We start from the raw sequence: 26,975 nt of genomic DNA, 5'->3' as shown, positions 1-26,975 counted from the left end.
GATCTACTTTTGGGGAGTATTAAGACAAAAGTTTGCTCACTTTAGAGTTCAATTTTTGCTGCTCTGCCAACCCAGCAAAACTGGCATGACTTTGCTCATTCTGCACAAGTCCCACTCCTGTTCCTTCAGCAACAAGATTATTGACAAATAATTCCCCCCTCCAAAATTTTTATCCTGTTACATCCATGCAGTCCCACTAAAAAAATCCCATAGTTTACAAAAAAACAAGCAGGCTGTGCAACTGTAAACAAGGGCAAAATAAAAAGTTCCTCATAATAAGCGTTTGAAAGAAAAAAGGATGGCAAAGGAAAAAAAAAAATGCAGTGAAAGATTTAATGAGCTCAAGCTATTTAACTTATCAAAGAGAAGGAGTGAAGATCTGAAAGTATCTACCCAGGAAACAAAATTTCAATAATGTAAGCAACTGATAAGCATGTAGTAAGCAAATGTAGAGGTAAAAAAACAAACAAAAAAAAAAACAACACACAACCAAGAACATAACAAAAGGTAGAAGGTAGTCCAAGGGTTGAACTAGATGATCTCTGAGGTCCCTTCCAACCCGGCTAATTCTATGATTCTATGATTCTAGATACTAATCAAATTTAAGACTGAGATGAGAAGAATCCCCATTACTCTGAATTTGAGAAACGTTTTTTTATTCTGAAATATGTCTTTAAGTTCAAATTCTTATTGAACCTAAACGAGAAATCTTAAACCTGTATGTCATACATACACAAGCCTTTTATTTATCCTGTTTCTTAGGTTTTTTTCTTTCCAGGCATGAAAGGTGTAAGGTGCCTCAATCTGTATCTCCTAACCTTACTCATTCATTCACAAGTAATATTGAGCCTTGTTTTTTTTCCATGAATGCAGAACATCTAGTGCCCTGTTTGCACTTTCATCTTTAAACTAGTTTTACCCATTCCTGAAGAGGAACCCCACCTCCAAAGAAACACCTCCAATTATCAAATTCCCTGACCAAGACACCTGAGTTAGCTTCAGAAAGTGGAAAAGAGTCCTGATGATATGTTGCTGTCTAGGATGAGATGCATATGGAGACACAAAATTAGGAAACAGAAATAATGGCCTTTGAACATGGAAACAGTGGAAATAACTGGAAAGTGATACAGGGCAAGGAATAGCACAGAACTGTCTTTGCCTATGTGTACCTCCCATATTACACTAAGGTGACTCTCTTACCTGCCATACTGAATAACAAAACATAACATACAGATGTGTATGAACTAGCCCTAAATAAGCTGGCCTGAATAAAAGAAGAGTTATACTGATTTTAGTGTGCTGACATTATGTGGAAAAAGGCACAAAGTGAAAAGGAGATACTGAAGTCCAAAACTGTAGAAGAAAGTATAGAAGATTCCCCACAAATTATCAATTCAGTCTTTCATAGTTCAGAACCATATTAGTGAAAATTATTTCTATCTTATGAAAAGAATGATCCTAATTTAGTTTACATATACCATAACTTGAAATAAGATGTAAAAAAACATTTGGAGCTCCCTGCCAAACTTTTATGGGGAATATTTTTATATTAATTATTATGCATGTGCATACATAAATTCCCTTTTGAACTGCTCTCACACTTGAAATCCAACATCCTTAAGAATGGATGGAAGCAATTATTTATGTTCTGATAATCTTGAGAACAAATGGCAGCAGAACCACAAAAGGCAGAGTACAGAATATTTTAAGATTCACAGGAACACTCACTGATCTAAAGAAATTCATCATAGCTGATCTAAACCGTGTGCTCCATTTCAAATGGCTTAAAGGATAGCAGAGAATGGCACTTGATAAAGCAAAAGCGTTTCGAAGTCTTACAAGAAACAGCCAGTACAGATACAACTGTAATAAAATCCTTTGAAACTAGTAGAAACATCAAATACAAACCCACTTTGACATGAATCTATTCTTCTGGAAACTGAATTGCAAATATGAGATATTTCCAGAGCAGTAACTAAAATACAACACAATCATGCTCAAAAAAGAAGCATTTGATTGTGGGTTGTTTCACAAGCAGGTCTGTGGGAACAGATGTGCAGTAGTGAAAGAAGATTCTTTTTATTAAAAACAACAGTCAGAGTATTATCTAGATTTCTAAGCTCAACCATAAAGCTTCAGAAGCATTCACTAAACAGTAGCTCAGGTTTAATATTTATCTTTTTTAGAAATGTATTTTGATCAATGGCTACAAATACAGTAAAAAAATAATTTAAATTGGAATCTGAAATAACTGTGCCTCTTATAGCTTTCACTTCTCACACCCCAGATGGCCATCTTAAATAAGAAAAACCAAGCCCATTTTAACCTTCTAGGACTTTGAAAATATTAGTTCACTATAGAATGGTCAATAAGAAAACTTCAACATTCATGTGGACTGAAACATACTTGAGCTTTAGAAACTGTCTGTATTGATATTCTATGCATCTACTATGACAAGACCATGATATCTGAAATGCTTAAGCCAAATACCCTGTCTACGTTATTTTTATCTGTAACATCCATGCTCCCTCAGTTCATCCATTTCAGCTTTCCAAGTACATCTGAGCTCACTACCTGGGCCAGAAACAAGTGCAGAATTACTTTTATCACAATGTTTTAACTCAGTTTATGTGGAGATCTGGTAAATCTCATGAACATGTCTGTCTTCATAATTCTCTGAATTACTTTGAAGCCAAATACATTACAAAACTGGATAGACAGTTTTTTCCCAATAATTTGGGAAGAAATTGAGAGAAAGAAAAGGTAGTCTTCACTATTTACCCAGTCAATACCTTGTAAAAGTCACACTTCCAAACCATGATTCTTCATCTCAGAATAGTAATAATAATCACAATAATAACAGCAAACTTGAAAAAGAATGATGACAACTTTATTGACTTAAATATCACTCCCTCTCTTTATCTACACATACAGAGCTTAAAGGGTTTCCTAGCACTCTAATTGAAAAAAAAAGCAGAAAAAAAAAAACTAAATAGCTCAACAACTATGCTAATGTAGCTTAACTTGAAAGTCAAAGGCCAGTTCTCCCTGTCTTAAGCCAAAGTTTTCCTTACAGTCCTAGCAAATGCTGAATCAGTAAGAAGAGTCAAAGTATTTGAAAATACAGCTTTGGGAGGGGAAAGGCCGTAAAAATGTAGTTTATGTCTACAAAATAAAAATCTGGCAACTGTATTTGGACTTTTTATTAACATAATTAATAATTTCAGTGCCCAATTACCCCATGAGTTAACTTGATAATTTTAAATACAGGATATGTTGAAATTACCATAAAAATAGATTTCATTGAGAGCTTCTGAGAAGCAGTTCTTTGAGTAATATTTTAATATTGGTTTGTCAGAAAAGAAAACCTAGAAAATTTAGACCTGAGCTGCTCAGTCGCATGCATGAAATCCCAATTAAGTCCACACCCAGCAGCTAGATAATAATAGGAGTATTTTACAGAAATTGCATGTTCAGTCTATCTAGGCAAGGAACCAAAATTAAGTCAGAAAAAAAAATTGTAAAATGCCCTAAAAACTTCTCAACTTTACATTTATCTATTTCTCAAGTTCCTTACAAAATGGAACCAGAATGGCTCGGCCATTTTTGGCTGAGTCTCCCGTCTAACCAAAAAGAAGTATGAAAAATAAACTTTTGTTTGAAAACACAGGAAGGTTGAGACTCTACCTGCTAATTCTTTTATACTCTCAATTACTATTGTGTAACAAGTAATACAAGTGAGTCAATATATGGGTATTGGCATCTTTGTGAGGAAACTGTTCCAGGCAGCAGGGTAATCATGAATCATACAATGGCTAGAGGTTGAAAGGGACCTTAAAGATCATCTAGTTCCAAGCCCTCTGCAGGGACAGGGACACCTCCCACTAGACCAGGTTGCCCAAGGCCCCATCCAACCTGGCCTTGAGCATTTCCAGGTAGGGGGCAACAATAACTTTCCTGGGCAACCTGTTCCAGTGTCTCACTATCCTCAAATTAAAGAATTTCTTCCTAATGTCTAACCTAAATCTCCCCCCTCCAAGTTTGAAACCATTTCCCCTCTCCCTACACACCCATGTAAAAATCCTTACCCCAGCTTTCCTGTAGGTCCCCTTCAGATATTGGAAGGTTGCTACAAGGTCACCTTGGAGTCTCCTCTTCTCCAGGCTGAACAACCCCAACTTCTTCAGCCTGGCTTCATAGGGGAGGTACTCCAGCCCTCTGATCATTTTAGTGGCTCTCCTCTGGACACATTCCAGGAGCTCTATGTCCTTCTTACGCTGGGAATTCCAGAACTGGACACAGTGCTCCAGGTGTGGTCTCACAAGAGCAGAGCAGAGGGGGAGAATCACCAGCTGTCTGTGCTTCTTTTGATGCCCAGGACGAAGTTGGCTTTCTGGGCTGCAAGCTCACCTTGACAGCTCATGTTGAGCTTCTGGTCCAGCACCACCCCCAGGTCCTTCTCAGGGCTGTCTGCAGTCCTTTCTCCTCCCAACCTGTATCCATGCATGGAATTCCCCTGACTCAGATGCAGAACCCTGCATTTGGCCTTGTTGACCTTCATGCAGTTTGCACGAGTCCACTTCTTCAGCCTGGATGCCATCCCTTCCCTCTAGGGTGTTGCTGACCTCACCACAGTTTGTACTTCATCTCAGTTAAGTCTATGGGTGTCTTGCTATTGCATGCAAGTTCACTGCATCATAATGATCAACACAATCCATATTCTAGGTGTCCCATGAAAGCCAAGTGTTTCAAACATTATTACCATTTCTACAATAAATATGAACCACTAAAAGCTGCTGAAGATTTAGTATTATGTGAAAGGCATTCATTTCTTTCTGCTAAGAAACGGGCTGATAATTTTAAAGATAGAACAACACTCTATGCTTTTCACACAGCATTGTCTACCCAGTTCTAGACTTATAAACATTCCTAAACCTCCTGACATCTTCAAAAATCAGACAGAAGACATTCTTCTTCACTAGTCCTCCTAGTAAATCTCAGACACTAGATTTCAATGTAGACAAATGCCAAAGGAAAAAAAAAAATCAATCAAACAATTAAAACAACCTATTACATTTCACAGTATAACAAAGGAGGAACAGTGAGTGTTACATAGTTTACAAAAACAGCAAGTCATTATCATAAATCCTGCTGACAAAGGAGGAGCTGTAGTTGCTTGGTATTGGGTTCATTACACTAAAGAGGCAGCAAAACAAATGGCAGAAATACTTTAAATTGCCCTGCTGTGTTTTGGGTTTTTTTCCACCCAGAAGTTGTAAAGTTATTTCTATAGCATAAATTTCCATTAAAAAAGTATGCAAATTATGATGAAATCAGATTAGGGAAAATTCCAGAATTCTCAAATCAAATTCTCAACTCAAACATCCTAAAATGGGAGGGTGCTCCCAACTTCCCAAAACAAGTATCTGTTTATTAGGATGACTCTTGGCATTGAGCCCATATTGAATCCCTACCTACCTAAATAACTGCTCTGCATGCACAACAAAACTAAATAAACACCACTTCAAACAAAACAATGTAACCTCTCTTCACTGTGGACATTTGGTAGCATATAATACCATCTTGATACAGAAAGTTGAGCAGTTTAGCCCCTTACAGTTCAAAATACCCCATAAAGTCTACAAACCATTATCACCATTAAAAATGGACTAAATGAATTAATATTTCAGAAAGTCATTAAAAATTAAGAATGCCCATTTTTGTAACTTCCTAAGTTTAGCAGAGTATGTTCTCCCACCAAATTGTTTTACATTTAAGAAGGAAATATTTATTCCCAGGAAAACAGTTAGCTTTAAAACTAAATTGCAATTTTTTATGTCTTCTTTCAATAAAGTGGATCACGTGTATATTACAAATTCTTATAATAAAAGCTAATCCTAAAAGCACCAAAATATACTATCTCATATTTTGAGCACTATGTACAATATCTAAAATATTTTATTTAAGAGAGAAAAATGTTCATCATTTAATGAAATGTTCTGGGGCAATTCCTGGAAAATGCTATCTAAACAACGTGATGCAGCTTAATTCTGCAGTTCATGAATTTCAGTGGTTTGAATGCGAAGAAACTGTGGCTTTTTTAAATCTATTTTCTAGCACTAAAACTTTAAATTCTTAGTTCTGAGAAAGTCACTTCTACACCAAACACTTCCAGCAGAAGTCATCATTCTTTGTTAACAGGCCAGAAGCCAGTCTTAGAACCTGATATTCTGCAACCCTTCCTCCATGAAACTTCTGTTGAGCATCATCAAGGCAATTCCAAATGCTGGCTTCTCTAAAATTCCCTTTTGGTCATTTTGCAGCCTCACAAAAAAAGATTTCTCCATACAGCAGTTCTCTCCTGCCCATTACTAACTACCTCTATCTCTTATAACACCTTTAATCCCTCTCCAGATGCGAACACCCTCCCCCAAACTACAATTCCCCATTTAGTTCACTTCAGCAAACCCAAAAGCAACCTGAAGACTTTGCTGCCAACTCTTACGTGTTTCTAAAGAAAGGCAGTCTTGAACAGGCTAAAGGCCAGGCATATAACTGGTAGCTGCTGGGCACCCAAGCCTCTGACTTTGTCTATTTACTGCAGAAAGCACCTCAGTGGTATGCCCAAGGGCTCACATTTGTCCCTGTGCAACTGGGGTCCCCTTGCTTCCATACTTGTAGCTGAGAAACAAACACAGCAGACAGAGAAGCTGAAGACACTGCCTGCTAATTACTAGATGACACCGAGGAATGTTGAGCTCATTTCCAGGCAGAACTTGAACTCATAATCTGAAAATCAAATCTGGAAGTAGTATTGCCTGTGGTTGCTGCCTGGTATCCAAGGTACGCTTGCAGGGTTCTGTCCTGCTTTCATCAGCCATTATGTACTCAGACAACTGTCCACTGAAGATAAAGACTGCACTTACAAAAGGAGCCATAGATTATATTCTTAGAAGTAGATTAAAAATAAGCAAGATTTAAGGACATTAATCTCACCTTACTGAACGACCATGTGGAATTATTACTATCTGTACTGTAGACAGTGCTAGTAGAAGAAGAAAATATTGGCACGTCAGTAAAAGAAAAATGTATGTGGAATGAGAATATGCACAAAAATGGTCTTAGGCCTAAGACCCTCTCGGCACATCAGTAAAACCATCAATTATGTTTTTAGATTGAAAAGATACTAACTTCTACAAATTACTGAAGATCTGAAGTACTGCTACATACTTCACTTGACAGAAGTCTCCACATGATGTAAACATACTGTAAGGACACAGGGAACCTGTACAGCTTTAACTATATAATTTTCCTCACCTACATAACTTTTGGGGTTTATCTTGAATGTCTGTTATATTTACCCCTTTCCAGAAAAGAAGGGTACTTCGGGGGTGGAGGGGGGGAGGTGGGGGAGATAAAAGCCTTTAGAATTCTTAAAGATCAAACCCAAAGTAACCAGCTGTAGCAAAACTCAGCTTGCTCATCCTTTGCCAAGCTGAAGGCAATCACAGAAAGTAAACAAGAGAGATTTCTTTTTCTTTCCTCTTCCCTCCCCTTTAGAAGTACTAACAACTTTTCTCTTCTTGCTTAGCCACTAAAGGAGGAAAGTGATAATCCCTTTGAAATTCAGCACTTAACACCTATCCGGTAGGTGATAATTGCTGCATTCCAAGAGGATTAGCGCAGTGGAACCCACTTTACGATGAAATCAGACCATTTTAAACAGAGTGAAGTTTTGCTAAAACCATGCCTACCCAGGGAAATTTTTAGTTTCCCTACTGGTTTTCTGTAAACAAGGATCTTGTAGCTTCAGACGCATTTTCACCACATCTGCAGAAAAGCTGCTGAAGAAATGAACTGGTTGTTTAAAACAGATATTTTTGTTCTAAATAAAAATAGAGTATTCCTAAAGAAGTACAAACTAGTATAATTCTATCAGCATTGTTTATTGAAAGTGCATAGGTTACTGTGGCCTAGCTTTTCTTATAGTAAGCAGAATATTTCTGTCATTAACATTTGGCAGGACTATTGTGAACTAGGTACTCACAATAAAATAGTAATCAGTTATTTTACACTGTATCAGAACCCACAGGTCTAAGTGATACTGTCAGATCCTGCAGATCAGATTGTATACCCCTACTCCTACTAGAGGAGATGTTTCCTATAGTAATGTATATGCCACCAGCAGAGGAAAGAAGTTTCAAAGAAGGCGAGTATGAGTGACGAAAGTTCTCTGAAAGAAACAGAATCATTTAGGGGTTTTACTCCACCTTGCTCCACCAGCAGAGATTTAGGCTAGATTTCAGTATTAGGATTCTTCCACTGAGGTACCTCACACAGAGCAGAGCATGCTTTGTAACAAGGGGGTTTCCTCTCCCTGAACAAGCCAAGATATAGGTGGGCATGGAAGATGGTGCACAGCCACATCTCAGCTCTCCTGCCACCAGAACATGATTAGGAAGAGCATCCAAAGGCAGAAATCACCCTGTACTTAAGACCGATGGCATTTGTTTTGCATCCCACAGCAGACCAGCTTGACAAGATTTAATAAAGCAGACTTCCAAGAGGAATGTGGCTTTCACTGCATTCATGGTTTTTTTTCAAATACTTTACCTCTCCCTTCACTAACACTGACCCTCCCCTTCTGTTTCCTCCTTTTAAATCCAGCGTTAAAACCACTGTTTAATCCACAGGTCACTTCCCAGGCTAGGCTCAGGACACTGCAGTTAGGGCACAGAAAAAATTTCATGGCACACAAGATGATGATATATAAAATTGAAGGCATGATCGCCATTCCCTCCTGCCACCATCATTCATATCTGTCCCCATTGACTGTTCACTTGTAACAGCACAACTGCTGATGAAAACACATGGTGAGCTGTTTTCCCAAAACAGATGACAGTTAATAAAACTGGAAAAAGGGTAGGAGGGAAGGGGGGGGTCTGCTGGGCAGTATTTTTAACCTAGACCTGATCCTGTGCAGAGTGGTCAGACAGATCTGTACAGGCACAGTTTCCTCCAGTGCCTGCAGGAAACAGAATAGAGGCAAAATTACATAAACCAATGCTGCCTTAAGAAAAGGCTGTAAATCACAGCCTTACTTCTTCAGAAAGATTATAAACAACAGAGCTCTTTTATTTGATTAGGGAACCATTTATCCGATACCTTTACCTATCATATTTATGTGATACATTTATTAACACATCACCTACTAAAACATGGATTTATTTCAAACTTGCTTTTCATTAACTTTCAAGCTGCTGTTATTTCCTCTCTCTCTGGGCATGTATGAAGGCTCCAGTTATTGATCCGTGCAGAAGAACAACCCCTTTCAGTATCCCTAGCCAAATGCCGTTTATTTTACAGGGTAAAAAAATATCATGAAATGTTTAATAGGTTAAACTTGTTTATGTTTAAACCTGTTTATGTATACATACATTTCTTCTTTATTTTTCTCTTGGATTTGTGAAGTATGCCTCAAGTTTCCTTGCTTCACCACCATGCAGCCATTGCTAACTAATAGAGACTAAATTGAGAAAAGCCAGCAGCTGTAAATGTCAAGATTGTGCCCTCCTTATTATGGATATTCCTTTCCACCAAGCCGTCGGATCCTCTGATCATCATATATGGGAAGTGAGCACTTAGGACTGATGTCAAAGAAACTACTTCAGCATCCAGGCAACTTTTAAAACCAGGCAACTCTTGAAGATAACTCCAAACAGCCAAGTAGATTAAAAATGGTGACTGAAGGCAGAATTTACTCCCAGGCAAATTGCCAATATTTTTTTCTAAAAGGTAAACTCAAGCTTTTAATTAGCATGAACACTCCTCCCTGTGAGCATTGCCACTGCTTGGATAAATCTTAAAAAGGAATAAAAATGGCACCCCACAACTGCACTGCAGAGCTTAGATTTCCAGCAAACACCAGAGAGAAATTACAAACCAATGCCTACAAGCAGAGCCATTGAAGCTCAACGTTAGTATCATAGAATTCAATGATAGTAGCCGTTAATAGTATAACCAAAAGCAAAGAAATTTTTAAAAAGTAAACAAGCAGTGACACAGTCAAGTGACTATAAATTGAAGAAGAGGTAAAAAAATGCATTTAAGCCTGGTGATTTACCTACTATTGTTATTGGTATTTTTTAGTAGTTACTCATTCTTCTGGTTCCATAAATTAAAATATCCTCTAAGAAAGATAAATCAAGGCTCATTAATATCTTCTGATTTAATTTCCCTTCCTCCCACAGTTCTAAATGAAGTGAAAGTTATCCTCAGCTTGGTCTGTCATGGTGGGCAATGGTCCAAATCAAGAAATCTGGGTCAAGCATTTTTTAAAGCCAGTATTATATGCTTTAGCAAACATAATTATCTATTTGTTTCTAATATAATACTGTTTCACACTTAAGATTTTGAATAATAATGTCTTCTAAGACTGGAAAATTAATAAGCTATTAATGAAAATAATACATATCAGCTTCTCTAAAATTATGCCTATAACATGATTATCTTCTTTTTTTTTTTTTTCTTTTTTCCAATTTATATGTCCACTGCACCATTTTATAATTATTAGAAGATACCCCAGGGCATATGTTGTGCTGGTGTACAGCGACTTCTCTGGTGGTAGAAATCATTCAGCCCATGGACTAGTGAATCACAAAGCACCCACGGCTTAGCAAATCCTCGTAGGACACGTGTCATGTCGTATCTTATTGCTTCAACGCAACCCTTGCACTCCTACCGTATCACCAGTAGCAAAACACTTAAGTACAGATGGGCACCAATGACATCACACCCCCTGGAATGCATCCCTGCATCCCTGCTCCCATCCTAGGCTATTAAAAGCACAAGACATCTCTCTGTGCTCGGGATGAGCATTTACATTTCATACCGATATACGTGCAGGGGTGTGTGTCTGAATTTTCATCCAGGATGGTTGTGTGGATTTTGGAATTCCCAGTGCTCTTTTGCAGGTGTTTAAAGCCACCTCCAGTCAGCCCAGTGATGCCTGCACGGTGAGAGTGCCAACGAGTTCCTACATCAAACATGCCTGGGGGGTGCTTGCCCAATAGCAATGGGTGCAACCGGCGCTCTAATCACTGCTGAAATCATTGATAGCACTGTCTATCCACACTATGACAGACAAAAGCTGAAATGTATTAAACATAGCAATCCATCATCCCGCAGATGGGAAGCAGGAGCCAACAGAGTTCAGAGGCAGCGACTCCCGCTGCTAACAATGGCTGAAGCACTGACAGTTCAACACTCCTTCCTCCCTGCTCCTCACCACGCTCTTCTCCCAGCTTCCCAAGAGCAATACAGAACAAACAGCCCCCTGAAGAAGAAGTAGGATTTAAACGCTGTAGACTTGCTGATGGATGTCCATAAAGAAGCTTTATGAGACACTGGTTCTCTTAAAAAAAAAAATCAAACAAGCAAAAAATAAGGAATTGTGAAGTCAAATACTCAAGTATCAACCAAAAAAACTCCCACCAAACTTAAAACTGTGAGGTGTGTAAATCTCATTCGAATACAGGAGAAACCTAGGAGCTGAATACCTAGCACTGGCAGCTGGAGACAAGTTATGAACAACAGTGCTCCAAATTAAGAAGTAATTTATGTGGAGTACATCATTATTTTAAGATGAAGGCTACAAAGCTTTAAAGGGGAGAGGAACGACCAGCAGACTTTTAAAGAAAAACAAGTCCAGAGCAAAGTGATGCTATTTATGAAAGTAGACTTTTCTTTCCTGATTTGTTTCTTGTAGGACACATGAGTCACACTATATAGCCAAAGGAAAAACTGCAACTGCTAACACCACATTAGTAAAGTATAAAAGGGAAAGACACTTTTCTTAGCATTTCAGCCTTGTCATTTCCAATTTTCTGCTCTTTGGACATGCTTGTATTCAAATTCTGGAACATCTATTCAGCATATCAATCCTAATTAGACAATCTGGGTCTGGAAAGGATGAGAGCTGGGTCATTTGCATAATTTAATCATAAATACTCAGTGATACATATTTCCAAATGCATTTGTACAATTATCTTTTCATCCTTGGGGCAATGGTATTAATATGATTAGGCAATATTTCTGGAAAAAACAGACAAGTATGCACTCTTTTTAACTGCAGCTTAGGGCGATATGAAAAATTAATTAATTTCTGAAGAAAATCAATTTCTGTACGTGACCACATTAGACTTTGCTAAACCAAGACACAGAGTCCTTCCTCAATCAGAACATTTTATCATTCTTTTCCAAATTCTGATTGTTATATGTATGCTTCAATAATAAAACTCTTAGATTATTTAAATTATCTTAATACGTAGGCATGGAAAAGTGACTATTTCTTTTTCGTGTTACCCTGACAGACATTGTGTTTTAAAAAATGTATTGTTTGACCAGTCAATAGCATTTGGTCTGAACTCATCTTACGTGATCTTTTATTAATGCACATTATACCGACTGAATTCAAGGACAGCAGGAAATAATTCAGCTCTGAAAACCACAGCTGAAAAAAAAAAAAGAGAGCCACGCTAAGCTAAAGTATTTTAAAATTAATATAAGGTTGCTCCCTTGTTTGTTTTGCTAAGAAGAATTAGATAAGGTGTTCCTTCAACAGAAGCATACTCATTACAAAAATGTTGTGACATATGTGGGATACAGCCAAGCACCCAGGTGGCTAATCTCATTTTTAGAAGAAAGATACTGCTTTGTATGTTAATTGGTGAAAAAAAAAAAATTACATTTATGTTTTCATATGTACCATCTTTATTTCTTCTCAATCAACAGAAAAAGTAGAAATTACTGCATGCAAATGTTCAATATTCATTTAATTTGCATGAAGGTGCTTGAACAATTTTTTTATTCTAACAAGCTCATTTTTCATGCGTTTTGTCTTTCATCCTAATCTAGCATCTGTCATTCCTTTTTGAAGTTATTATCGGCCCAATTCCCTCTTGGACATGGTTGCTGGGTGACCGGTATCTTAGCACCCACTTTGACAGGAACAGATGTGAATCTGATCAAGAGATTTCCCATGAGTACCTGAAATCACAAACAACTTTCGGGAAAAACAAACAGCCATGCTGTCACCGTCCCTCTCTCGCCTTCCTTCCCATCCCTTCCCCCACCCCCCCCCAAAAAAAGAAGAGTATGAAGAAGTTGAGGCAGAGTTATCCAGCATCATTAAAATTCATTCTTTATTTGGCAGGTGAGCTCCCTAAATGTCTTGTGAGCATTTTCTGCCTTCAAACAGCGACTCTCAGCTTTAAGTTTTAACAACCACCCTTTGAATTCTTCCAAAGACGACTCTTTGCTTCTAAGGTCACCATCTTCTAAATGTTCCCGCGTTGAACTTGTTTTCATCACATGAATGCTCTCATTTAAATCAATGGGATTACTCTTGTAAGCAAATTTCACATGCATACAAGCACCCACCAGTTGTTTTATAAACACCTAACTCACATTTTGATTACAAATAATGTTCTTTGATCGCTCCCACACTGGGTTGCCAGTATCTGTGAAACTCCAGCTTATGGAAATTCTTCCAGCTATGCCATGTGAGTACCAACACTGACAGTTTTTTAGGACCTGCCTAATTTTATTCCTATAAAACTGTTCAACTGAGATGCTATATTTATATTTATAGATATAAAACACCTATCACCATATTGTTAAACATTCTTTGGAATCACTCTGACAGCAGAGGTAAGAAGAGGAGTCAGCCTTTTAGTACCTCAGCACTTCTGTTTCCAACCAATTAACAAAAAAAACAAAAAAACAAAACTAAACAAAAACAAAACAAAACAAAACAAAAAAAAAAAAAAAAAAAAAAAAAAAAAAAAAAAAAAAAAAAAAAAAAAAAGAAGCCTATGGGCAAGCAGGACTCCCTACACAAACAAAAGTTCCCTTCCTGCTTGCAGGAGTAGGACTTTTACATGCAACCCACTAGCACACTAACTGTATTTATTGTTGCACATGTGATACTGAAAAATAAGATACCTGGGAATTACAGCTGACTGTGTCTGACATAAACTTAAAACCATAAAAAAGCATAGGAATGAATTTCCAAATTAGTGAATTTCTAAAAAAAATAAATGTATCTAACAAAGTTCTTCGCTCTAGTCTCCTTGCTGAGGCATAATCAATGCCTGATATTTACATGTTTAGTGTTTAGTGCAGAAGTAATCAGGAAAACTCAGTCTTATGTTCTAACAGGAGCTTCTTTTATCTCTATATGGATACCACCCCTGGAAAAGAGATGATTAAAGGAGATCAGGGTATTCCATTCTTTCAGGTATATAAGAAAAACACAAATACCTTCTTCCCATCCAGCAGCTCTGCCACAAAAATCTCCATCCCACATCAAACTCCAAAGCAAAGCTCATTTCTTCTTGTTTTCCGAGGCACTACTCTAAACACACTCCTACTTGGCAAACAGAAAGGACACGGTTGTGATCCGAAAACTGAGAATTTGATCATACATATGTAAACTTATAAGGCTGCATGTAATAGTGACACCGGGTAAATGTGCTTTAACATGCTGTCAACCAGCCTTTCACTTTTGTCTCTTTGCTAAACTACTCTTCAGCATGTTCCCGGCCCCATAGCCTCAGGGCTCTTGTCCCTACTGCTAGGATTAGCAACTGCTGCTTCCAACCAAGAATCCTCTGTGTTTGAAGTTTCCACGGCACCTCATAAAATGGGGTTTCCATGAAGGATTGTACATTTTCATCTTCATTTTTTCAGAAATCAAGAGAGCTGCGTGAGGGGAATCCACAGGAGGAGAGGAAAGAGAGAGTATAGATTTCAGAACTTAAAGATCTGAATTTGTTCCTTCATTCTGAATTGTTTTCTGATCAAAGAGATAACAAATGCAGTTTTTCCTCTCTAGTTTAAAGGCAAAGAAAACTTAAGACAAACATTTCAATCACAATAAAGCACTCACTGCCACTACAGCTGGTACCAAATATTTCCCATACTTACCACCAAAACCAGAAAGCAGCCAAAACATTTAATTGCTAAGTCAAAAGCTTTAGACTAGTCTCATCTAAGATTATTCTGGATACAGTAAAGTTAATGCATCTTCTACCCAACCTATGAATAACAGAAGTACAAAGGAAAAGCCAAGCAACTGAGTGCTAAAGAAAAACATTCAAGCCCCTGAATTCAATTAGACTTTTACCTTCCATCTAAAATAATTTGGGAACAAACCCATTCTCTGGGTCTTGGAAAAAATGTCCCCCTCTCTACTCACTCAGAATATCAGAATCACACAGTAGTCAAGCCTGTTGATGACATCAACAAAAACTGAATCACTAAAAGCATAAGGCTGAATTAAAGAAAGACCAAAAAAAGAGCTTAGGGATCAATACAACTGCTGTTTTGAGGTGAATTAGAAAGGGACATTATGTACACATTTATAATAAAAACATAATGGTGGTACATAACCACTGTTTAGAAGATTTGCCCTTCACTCTGACAGTCAAAGGAAGTGCAGGCCCTATGATGATGCCTCTTGAAACAGTTTGGTTATCCAGACTGGCAAAGTAATAAAGGTCTTAATACAAACTGTACAGAAAAAAATCACTAGTGTGAAAAGCAAACAGACTAAAGAAATAACTTTGTACTTGTTGTGTTGCACCATTACTCCCATCTCTCCCCTTCCAACTTTATTTGCCCGGGCCAAAAATGTGACTACAAACTCAGGAGGAGGTGACAGTGGAAGCAGTAATTCCAGATAAAAGCCTCCTCTGCAACATTCACACTGAAGAGTAGGAAGTTTAGAGCCAGGGATCATCAACTGAGCTCTTTAGGTCGATCTAAAGTGTTAAGATGGTCCATAAATAGACCAGCAGTCTATACTAGATGAGTAGTATCCAAATCTGTCACTCAATCAATAGAAACAGGCAAGTTTATGCACTTGCACTTAATGCCCATTTCAGCACTGAAAATGTCATTCAAGGATGGAAAAGATTGCCTGAGAATAGGAAATGGTTTCCATGAGAAGGAAGAAGCATAGCCTGGAAGGTTTGGAGACTTAAGATGAACAAAGCACTCAGTTTGTTAAATAAATGAAAATGTAAGCTAATTCTAATTTTAATGTAATCCTATAACTATGTAGTTTCAGGTCTTTAAGAAGATGCCCTTCTTAGGTGAGAAGAAACCATTCTCTGTCCTTAGGGCCCACTGTTTCAACTCAACTGACATATTCCAGCCTGGCACTACACTGGCATAAACACGTGGACATTCGGTGTACCAACACTTCACCAGGGGCTATCTCACTCCATGGTGACACCTGCTCACTGGTGAGATAGATACTCTGGTAAGCACTTGCTGTAGAGTATTTAGGTTTCAAGCTCAAACCACAGTACTGATAACCGAATCCTTGGTAGCACCTACTTATTATAATCATGGCTTGCAAGAGGAGGTCTAAACCCAGATTTTCCATATCCAAATTTTTTAGTCTAATTGACTAGGCTCCCTCCATCTTGGAGGAAGAAAGGAAGGAGTCTTGGTGTCTTCTTGTAGACTGTCTCACTGGGTAATCCTTTTTGAACCTTGAGCCACTGTGTTCCATGTCCCTGATGAGCAGCCTAATGACCCATCTGCAAAGTCACTCTCTTCTCTATAGCCCATACATGCACTGACTACAGCTACTGCCTGCTCTGCAATTACATACACATTTCACATGCAGGAAAACAAAGCCCAAGTTATTAAATCCAGAGGAGAGTTCACCATTTGAGTATTTAGCCCATACCGGACAAATTCTATCATTTAAACTTTCCACAGCTTAATTATATCAAGAAACCATTACGCATTTTAAAGAATTAGAACACTGAACTGTTAAATATTAGGCACATGACCCATACCTAATGTAAAGTAAGTTTCTAAAAATGTCCTCAGAAAAATTTAGTGGAAAAACAGGTGTAGGAGAGAATTCAAATGTGACCCATAAGGCCGCAGTATTTGGAAATGAATTGGGATCAGTTCATTCCTTTCCCAAGGGGTAACTTGTATAAATGTAATTCTATGGTTTCATAAAACCAGGTCAAGTTTCTGTCCCTTGAGGTCCTTTGGCAATTTGAAGCATGGCAGCACTTTTTCCTGGCTACAAGTTGAAATCTGCATGCGTTCTGGATTTGTAGAAGGAAGTGATTAGCTGAGCTGAAAAGACAGACCCATCCTGATTACAGTACACCTTCCACACAGAAAACCACTTACAAGGGTAAAACATGATTTCACAAAACAGTATTTAGAACTAGTTGGCTGTTTTCATTCAAGCTGATGAAAATGCCTGAGTTTCTCACCTCTAAAAAAACAAATATTTTCCTTTCATCAGTTGGCACACCAAAAAAAAGAAGAGACGACCTTATCACATAATGCCAACAGTTTTACCTGACAACATCTTTCTTATTTAATGTCAAAATGTTTTACTCATGGAGTCATGCTTTGGAACATTTGTGAATACATGTAGGCTTCACGATGCATTTCATAACTATTATTTTATTCCGTCTTAGGACATCACTATATTCCCATGATTTTTGTAATAAAACATAAAATAAGACACGAGGCAAAACCATACAAAAGGTCACCAGAAAAAGTAAGACCTGCACTTGGCAGACCTACACCAGCAAAAGCTGAGCAGCAGAAACCTAAATGCCATAAAGGCTCCACTCCTCTTGAAAGACTCTGAAATTACACCCCGAATCATCAGGTCCCATGCACTGTGTACCAGGGTCTGAACTTCACTGCAGTGAAGACAGAGTGATAGTGTGTTGAGTTTGACCACTCAAGTGAGCAACACAAATCACTACCCTATGAGGACCATGCTCCTATTGGGTCTAACAAAGCCTCCCCAGCTTATGTAAAGGTTATATTAGCCAGCTCAAACATCTTCCAATGCACACCTCTAAGTCCATCTGCAGGTGGAAAGCCAGGAGGCACCAAGGGCTAGCCTCTTCTCAACCCACTGACAGCATTACCTCTGCAGAAGGAACCAGCTCCCATAAGGTAGCCTTTAACAACAGATCCTAAGAGTGGAAGAAGTGTAACAGACAAAAAAAAAAAAAATTGGGTCTTTAAGCAAATTACTTCCTCAGCATTCGTAAACTTGAACTCTACATTCATTCTCACCATGACGGTGGACTGCTTCTTCTGGGCATAAATTCCACCCTCTCCTCCACTCTGCTGGGATGATGCCACAGAAGCTCTGAATGGTAAAACCTGTTTAAAGTTTATTAATTCTTAGCACAACCCACCTGTTGTACCTTGAGGTGGCCTCAAGCCAATCCAACAGCTGTGGCTATACCCAAACATCTCAACTGAAAACCTCACTGATGCCCTCCATAGGAAATATAATGACTCCTTCCTTACACAATTTGCATATGTGCTCCTGCTATATGCTATATATGTACTATGCTATATGTACTTCTAATATATTTTCCTCATAGCTTGTCAAAAAAAGTACTTTATATATAGCTATACTTAAACTACTGGTATCAGAAGCTTCCTTTTCTACTGCTATCTTTATTTTTAACAAAATATTTTAGGAGCAAATAATTTTGAAGGGAATCAGCCATCTGCAATACTCAACAATGTAAGACAAAATAATTTATTAGCCTTCCATGCCTGTTTTAAATCTGGCCTACTAAAATATATGTATATAACCTAAAAAAATTTTTTTAAACCAAAAACAAAATAACAATGAAACAAACCAAACAACTTACCCTGCTTTGAATTAGAACAACATACAATAAAACTTGTAACAGAATCATGGCATTAGTCTTGAGGGGTAGACAGTCGCAGAGAAATAATCAAGTCCTACATATAGTCTACATTTTAAAAGCTGTTCCAAGCAGCTAAGGGGAAATATATATATTAAACCCAACAGGCAACATACTACTTTTTATTTTGATGACTCCTTATTAAACACTTAATACCACCTGACGTATTTTCCTTCCCTCCATTTTTTTTTTTTTAATTTTAAGCAGAAATTTAAGGGAACAGAAAACAACTGAAAAATGGTATCACTTCCTTCTCACCAAACCATCAGTGAGTATCAGAACTAGAATGTGGAAAGTGACAGCCATGGCACACATCTTAGAAGTGCCCATTCCCTTCAATAAGATGTAGGCTGCTTCTGTTCTACAAGAATGAATACAAAACATCCCAGCAGAGCAGTGTGAAGCCAGGGGTTATACCAAATTCTGATGTTCATTTCTGCTGAGACATTGCCCTGATTTCCTAAAATTAATTAATACAACAGAAGACAATACTCCCATGAACATTAAAAAAAAAAAAAAAAAAAAGCAGCATCATGACTATTTTATGCAACAAGTGTTAATTTACGGGACACAAAATCTAAAGCATTTTTAACACTTTCAAACTGTCCCTAAAAATGCAATAAAATACACAGAAAACCAGCTTTCTACCAAAGATGTCAACGTATTCTTTTTTAGCACTTCCAATTATATTTTGCAAATGCTTAGTTTAAAAGATTCATGTAGGCTGTAGAAACAGGACTATTCACATTTTTAACATTAAGCATATGGTTTAAAACCACAGCATTTTGATTTTAAAGTACATAGGTAAGTCCTACAGGTGACCTCCATCAAAGAAAGGCTTTTTCAGCAAACCAGGAGACTGGAAACAAACTGTATACTTCATAAGTACAGATAACACTGGCATCTATTAATACGTTATATAAAACCAATTCAAATATTTATATTCTTACTACATTTGGAAAACTATAATTAAAAAATAATAGTTTTAATGAGGCCTTTAAAGAATGCTCAAACTATTAATAAGCCCTGACAAGATTTATGACCAATATAAATAATAATGCATTTTTGTACAGCTTCTAAAAATACAGTACCTATAACCTGAGAACAAAGTCTCCTACATAAAATAATCTAGCTCTTTATTTTAAAAGTAATAAATTAATAAAAGAACAACATGAAATCAATGTTACAAAACATGTAATTAAATAATAAGAAGTATATATTTGTTACCTTTTCCCTTCGTAATTTATTCACCTACTTTTTGATCCCTTACAACTCTTTTATGCAAGATAATAATGCAAGGTGTTTTCCAAAAATAGGAATGAAAATTATTTCATTATTGAATATGAATGGTAATAAATGAAAGTAATTTCTACAGAAAATTGTAAATAAAAGCATACTCTGAGAGACATGTCCTGAACAACAGATGTTGGTCCAAATACCCATCACCTGTTCTCAGTACGTTATCATTAACAAGTGTTCCAACATGAACATTATTCAGAGCTACAAACTTCAAACATGACATGGTAACGTTACAAATATATTTTAGCTGTCAATTATGCTAAAATGTTTGCAGCTATCCACCTTCTCCCCCTCGTCCCTCTTCTTACCAGTCCCATCTAGTTTTAATATGTAAATCAGTAATTTCTTTCAGCTAGGTAGTATGTATGCACACCTATATATGGCTCTCTCAGTTGGTCATACAACCTATGGAACAAATTACACAATAAAAACACAAGCCTAGTAGTTAAGAAGCATTTTTTCATTGTTTTTAATATTACATACAATTCTTAAGTCACTAAGAAAACCAGTCAGAAAGCTTAGGTTAAACTCAAGATTATTTTGAGGAATTTAGGCTGAATTTAGCCATTTGGCTGATTTATAGAATAATTTTACAAATTCTAAGGATGAGTAAGTAATATATCATGACCAAAACATCCTCTAACTTTAATGAAAAAACAGAATACAGTAACTGTGGAGAGGTGCACCAGGAAATTTTAGTTGCAACTGCTCCAAAATTTCTGGACCATGGCTACTTTCAGCCTTCCAATGAATGTAAATACCCGCTGTTTGGTATCTGTAACAAAAAAAAGTGCTTGTTTTTTTTTTTATTTTTTTTTTCATACTGAAATAACTTTCTTCTTTATGAGGAAGGTGCAAAGAACATAGGATGCCAAAAAAATATCTACATGAGATTAGTTCTGGAGTAAACAGAGTTAACTTTGGACAGAATACCATACAGAAAGTTATGTTGATGGTATCCACACCAGTATACTCAAGAGATGCATCCTCAAAACCTGAGACCATTTTATTAGATCAAAATCATAGCATTAAGATAATTTAAAAACAGTCTTAGACTATTTAAAGAAAGTTTCCATTTATTCCTAATAAACTGTTTGGATACACATAATTTACAGGATCTTTCCATACGACTCTGCAAATTGTACAGTGTGAAGTTATAAACCTGCCGCAGGAGGATGCTGACTCTAAATGTAATTTTCATAACATGGTGTTTAAAGTAATGTGAAACAAAATACATTTTGTGATCCATTCTCTCAATCACAATTCATGCAAGCAGCTTCATTAGTTTTGGTGAATGCATCTTGAACTGCCACTCAGTACCTTTTCAGTCCAATATCCCATCTCTAAAACAGACCAATGGAAAGTCACAGGAGAGAATGCCAGTACACAGTAGTTATAGAGTTATCCTTCCCTGGTGTAGGATACACCCCTGTTTCCCAGCTTATTGCCATCAGTGATTTAAAGTGAAGAATTCCAAATTAGGATGTAACTGTACGGCCAAAAGCTGATCCTTCTTAGTACTACCCTTTTTCTTTTTCTTACATACAAAAAAAAAAAAATTTTAATAGTTCACAGTTTTTCACCATTAATGCTAAAACTCCACATGTAATAGATTAGTCTTCAATGTTCTTCACTGCTTATGAAATGACACATCAGCACTTGTTAGGAGATGCCCCCAGCTGAGCACTGCATCAGATAAATAAGCAGAACATAGTGGGTTAAGGATAGTTTCTTCTTGAAGCAATCTGGATTTTATCATTTCAAGTCACAGGCATACCTTGGTTCTACATATAAAGATTTTTGGTTTATGTTTCAGGATTTTTGAAAATAATTTAAATGGTGATAGAAAAATTCTTCCTTAATGCATGGTGGAGAAATTATCTATATATGAATTAAGTCTCTGGATCATAATAGCTTTTTGCAGATGACTCTTCAGCTCTATCATTTAAATAAGTATTTAGGCAACTAAACATTTACTGTCAATTCACATTATGTCAGTCCACATTATGGCGCTGTTACAGTGTGCACATTTAAAGATTATTGAAAAAATTACTGTTCATGTGCAGTATATAATTTGCAAAAGGTTAATAACTATTTTAAAGCAATGAATGGAATTAACTCATAATGCAAAGCAGATGCCCCAAATGTTATTTTTAAAACAAAACACATTTAACTTATAAAAGAACAAAGAGGATCGAAATCTGTTGCCTAAAAGCAGGCAGGCATCATGGTTGTTTCAGACTTTTGGTTCACTGGCTCACAGGATTTTGATAAAACTTGGTAGTTCCTCACTACTCCCTCTGCTATCCTGCAGCCAGAGATGATTTTTTTACAGCTAAAATTGTAAAGCTCTACCACAACGAGGCAATAGTGAAAGCTGAAAGAAATTTACCTGCACCAGACCAGCAGAGATTGCAGAAATAATCTAATACGTCTCTGGAATAGTTCAAAAGGAAAATACTAAAATTCAGCCCAGTGTATGACAATTCTCTGCTTCATATGCAATTCACTATATATTATGAATCGCAGCGATAGGCAAGAACAGCCATCTGGAACGATATAGTAACAGGAGAAAACAAAAGAAATATTAAATGGAAGTCAAACAAAATTATCACTTCCAACAAACATTCGGAACCCGCTCCAGATTACTAGAAGTGAAGCAGAGAAGTGGTAACTAAGATTACTTTGGGTGCATTTTGGTTTCCTGTGCTGAAGGATTGCTGCGAGAAGCACCCAAGGGTGCAAGAACTGCCAGAGGCCCCCCGGGCACCCACCCATAGGGGGCATGATGTGAGGCACCCATTCTTGCAGGCCCCCCAGGAGCCCAGCCCTATGCAGCCCCCTTGAGCTCCAAAAGAGAGAGGAGGCCTAAAATCAATCCAAGTATTTAAACAGAGATAGCAGAAGTTTGTGGAAATGACAAAGCTACCCACTGGGCTTTCACTGAGTCCGTGCTCGGAAGTGAAGTTTCTACAGAACTGACAGCAGAACTGTGCACTGCTGTATAAACTACAGCTACTGAGAAAAGATTTCCTAATAATTTAAAAAGAAAAAAAAAAAAAAACCACGAAACTTTACGATTACACAAAGGAGAAGTTAATCAAATTGCAGGATAAAGTAACTTCCTACCCATTACTTGCAGCCCCTCACATCCCTGCCCAGGAACAGCACCGGCAGCGTTGCTCGATGGGCAGCTGACATTCACAGGGGAGAAGTGTTCCTTTCCTCAAGTACTGGATACTGGGCTACTGCCAGGGACTAAGTAACAGATTAAAGGGATAAACAGTCTGTTCTGTTGTAGTAAGGATGATCCAAATATCTCACCTTCTAAATTGTAAGATTCACAAATAAATAAATACCGGAAGATGGAAATGAAAATTCTATAATTGCAAGTGGCTGAAGTTTCTTAGGGTCTTTTAAGTCTGAGGAAGCCATCTGCAAACCTTTCACTTGTTTATAGTTCCTACAATTCATCCCCTGGCCTTCCAAAAGTTGTCTTTGCTTGTAAAACCTAACATATTTCTGCTGATTGTATTTTAGTAATCTGTGGTAAAAAGGAAGGTTATCAACATAAACCACAGATACTTTATATCTGACATTCCTTCCAGCTGCACTTGCTGACCTGTTCACTAAAAATACCTATGATCTGTAGGAACCTATCGGGGTGAGATACTCCTTTAATTAACACAAACAGAAAAAAACTACACAAGCATGCAGTATTCTGTCAACAAGCACATGCTAGGTCCACATAATTTGAGAGAAGCAGAAGCTAGTAAAGGGAGACTGAATAACTGCAGTGTAAGACAGGCTGTGAGAATTGTTTTGTGTTCGGCATCTTTCCCCTTTATACTCCAGAACCGGTTACGTTGTTTTCCAGTATTTGTAAGTAGCTGCCAAACTGTGCAAATAATTCCCTGCTTTAAGTATGAATGCCAGTGAACTCACTCAAAATCATCTTCAAATGTCAAAAAAGATTAACATATCCTGGTCACAGGAGGGAGGTCAGAAGAAGGCACAGGCTTTTAGGCTTTAGTGGGGTGGGCACGATCCAAAGCCTAAGCCTATGGGAAAACTCCACGAAGAGACCCAGCATGGCAAAATTCCACGACAAGTGCTCAAAAACACAAGAGACCAGAAACAATCTGGGATCAATAGCTTCCAGGTCATTAATCCTAGGCAGGTGACATCCAGTGCACTGCTCGCTACTCTCTTTTCATGCACACATTCAAGAAACCTGACTCAATTGGCATCTAGTAGCTTTAAGTATTTTTCATGTTTTGCCTTCATCCTTCCCCTGTTTGTTTGGCATACAGCTTTCTAGCATCCCATTAATGTCAAACCATTTAATCGGAATGTAAGCTAAATGCACACTTTGCTATTTCCTGGATTTCTGTTTGGCGACCAGTGCTTTTTATGAGGAAAATAAAAGCAAAGGTCAGTATGACCAGAAAAGAAAAGTCATCTTCCATAACGGAAGCTTATTTTTCCAGTGAACTGATACAGAAGCCTAATTTAGAATAAGGTCCTTTAGTATCATGTTATTATTAGCAGTATCACAAATAAACATAGAAACCAATTCACTTTACAGACCTCCACATTAAGCATTCAATAGAAAATCCCTTGGTGTTTTATTGATTTTTGTTTTATTGATTTTTTTAAATAGCAATATCACAGTTAAAATGTATCATTTCACTGAAACACATCTAAAACTTTTCCATTTCCAAATAAGTTATTATAAATTATTTCCCCAGCAACTGGCAACTAACGATTCAATCCATTTAAAGAACAACAAAGTAATGGCTTTGTTTGGATGCCTTTTTTTGATTAAATAACGTATTAACCTTGATTAAGCTTTCCAAAAAGGGATTAGCGTATTCGAGTGCATCAGCTGATTATGAGACAAATATAACAGTGATAAGATGCTGGTTCAAATTTTTGAATCTGATGAGTCTTAACAATTTAGCCGCTAGGATGGAGTTGGCTTTTACAGCTTCCATCTCAACAGCAATTGTCCACACAGGATACAAACAGACATCACCCGGCTAAACTATGCAGTAACTCAAGTCCAGAATGGTCGCTTAAATCACTAAATGAAGTAGATCAAGAGATCCTATATGATTACTGTAACACCAGGAATAATTAAAAATAATTCATTAATAAGGTAAGAAGAATCAAAATTAAATGTATTGGGAGGGGAAACCCATGAAGTAAATACAGTTTTTATCTTCTGATGATATCATGCATTTTGACTGAAACTCACTGACCCACTTTGCTTTATTTGTCTATACTGTAATAATACATTTTGCATACCTATTGTATAGCCTTTCCATTAAGCTATTTGCTTAATGGATGTATAAATAAGTCTACTGCAATCATGCTTTTTAAGGGTCAAATCCTATCCACTTCTGAACCCACTACTGCAATTTCTACTGCGCTGGATGGTAATACAGCAGACCTCAGAAACAGCTGAAACACAGCCGATTCTGTGCTGTTGACATAATCAACCCATGTTACAACCAGGCTGCCAAACCCTCTTATAAGCCCTGCCAAGTCCAGGAATTGGAGTCCCCGTACTCCACACCATCACCCTCCCAAAAAAAATTTTTAAATGTTTCTCTATTTTTTATTTGACGTGTTCAAATTACAATTTACAAAGTATGTCTGTGGAAAAGTAAAACTTTTATCTGTTTAAGGACCAAATCTTGGAACTTTCGCAGTTGTTTTAAGTTAAACACCACACACCAAAATAAAAGGGGGGGGGAGGAAGGGAAGAGCCACAACACAATTGTCTAAGAGTAGCTATTAATATTCATGTTGATTCCACATGAAACAACAGGAGAGTTGCCCGAGCAGCTACAGTTATGTCAGAGCTTGGAAGTTATTCCAGGCTGTTTTGTCCTTCTGCCCTGAATATTCAGGAACTTCCAAGAATCCATCTAGCAACAGCTACTGCAGGGTGAGTACTCTGCTACGCCCTGCTCGATGCTAATGAGCCCCGACTACCCTCAGCTAACTCGGGCCGGTGAGGGCAGGGGGGAATATCTTACACACACACAGCCATCAGGGAAGGAAAGGAGCACGGCTGAATTCCCCACGTGTTGGCTATTGCTACACCTTGGAATCTGACAATAGGAAAGTGAAACAAGCCCGCTCTGTTTATTTACGTGTACTGAAAGTAGCAGCGACTTTGCCTACGAGGTCTTCGGTGGCGAGTTGCGTTCTCTCTGAAGTTCCCACCACCCCTCTCCAGCGCAGCAGAAGCAGAGCCACCCCCCCGCCCCGCTCCCACCCCCGGCAGGGGGAGCCCCCGGGAACTGGAGGCGCTTCCGACCGCTCTGATCCTGGGGTCACGACAGTTATGCGATCCCTTCTCTTTTTCAAGCAGATTCAGCCCTGTAACCCACAAATTGAGAGATAACAGCCCCGGGCTTTCGCCTCCAGTTTCAAGGCAGGCTGTTACTGCAGCAGGAATTTCCTCTTCTGTCGGCTCCTTCTCCCCCCCTCCTGTCCCCTCAACACCCCTCCCTGGTTGTGCCAAGTTTGGAGCTCCAGCGACCCGCGGGGTTAGCGGGGAGGGGAGCGCGGCCGTACCCGCGGACCGCCCGCAGCCGGAGCGCTGCCCTCTCACCCCCGGCGCCATCCCCGACACCGCGCCCGCCTTATTCTGCGCGGTAACATGATTCAGCCTCGCCAAATCCCTTCCGCGCTGCCGCCGCTCCCCCCACCCCTCGTCGCCTCCTCCCCGGCTGGCGGGGGAGCCAGGAACTGCTCGCACCTGCTCTTCAGGGGCCGACCCACCTCCCCCCGGCTCCGGGGGAGAGCAGGCGAGCCCGGCCGCCTGGCACCTCTCCCTGCCACCCCAAAGCAAAGCAGCCGCTACCACCTCCT

General features: G+C 38.2%; 1 protein-coding gene across 1 annotated transcript in view; it reads right to left on the bottom strand.

Annotated features, from left to right (window-relative positions):
* The window catches only part of DACH1 (dachshund family transcription factor 1), a 351,097-nt gene that overhangs the window by 322,554 nt on the left and 1,568 nt on the right, over window positions 1–26,975 (bottom strand). The window lies entirely within an intron of this gene.

Source organism: Calypte anna, chromosome 1 (assembly GCF_003957555.1).
Source record: "Calypte anna isolate BGI_N300 chromosome 1, bCalAnn1_v1.p, whole genome shotgun sequence".
In the NCBI taxonomy this organism is placed as follows: Eukaryota; Metazoa; Chordata; class Aves; order Apodiformes; family Trochilidae; genus Calypte; species Calypte anna.
This window is presented reverse-complemented; position numbering and strand designations above follow the sequence as displayed.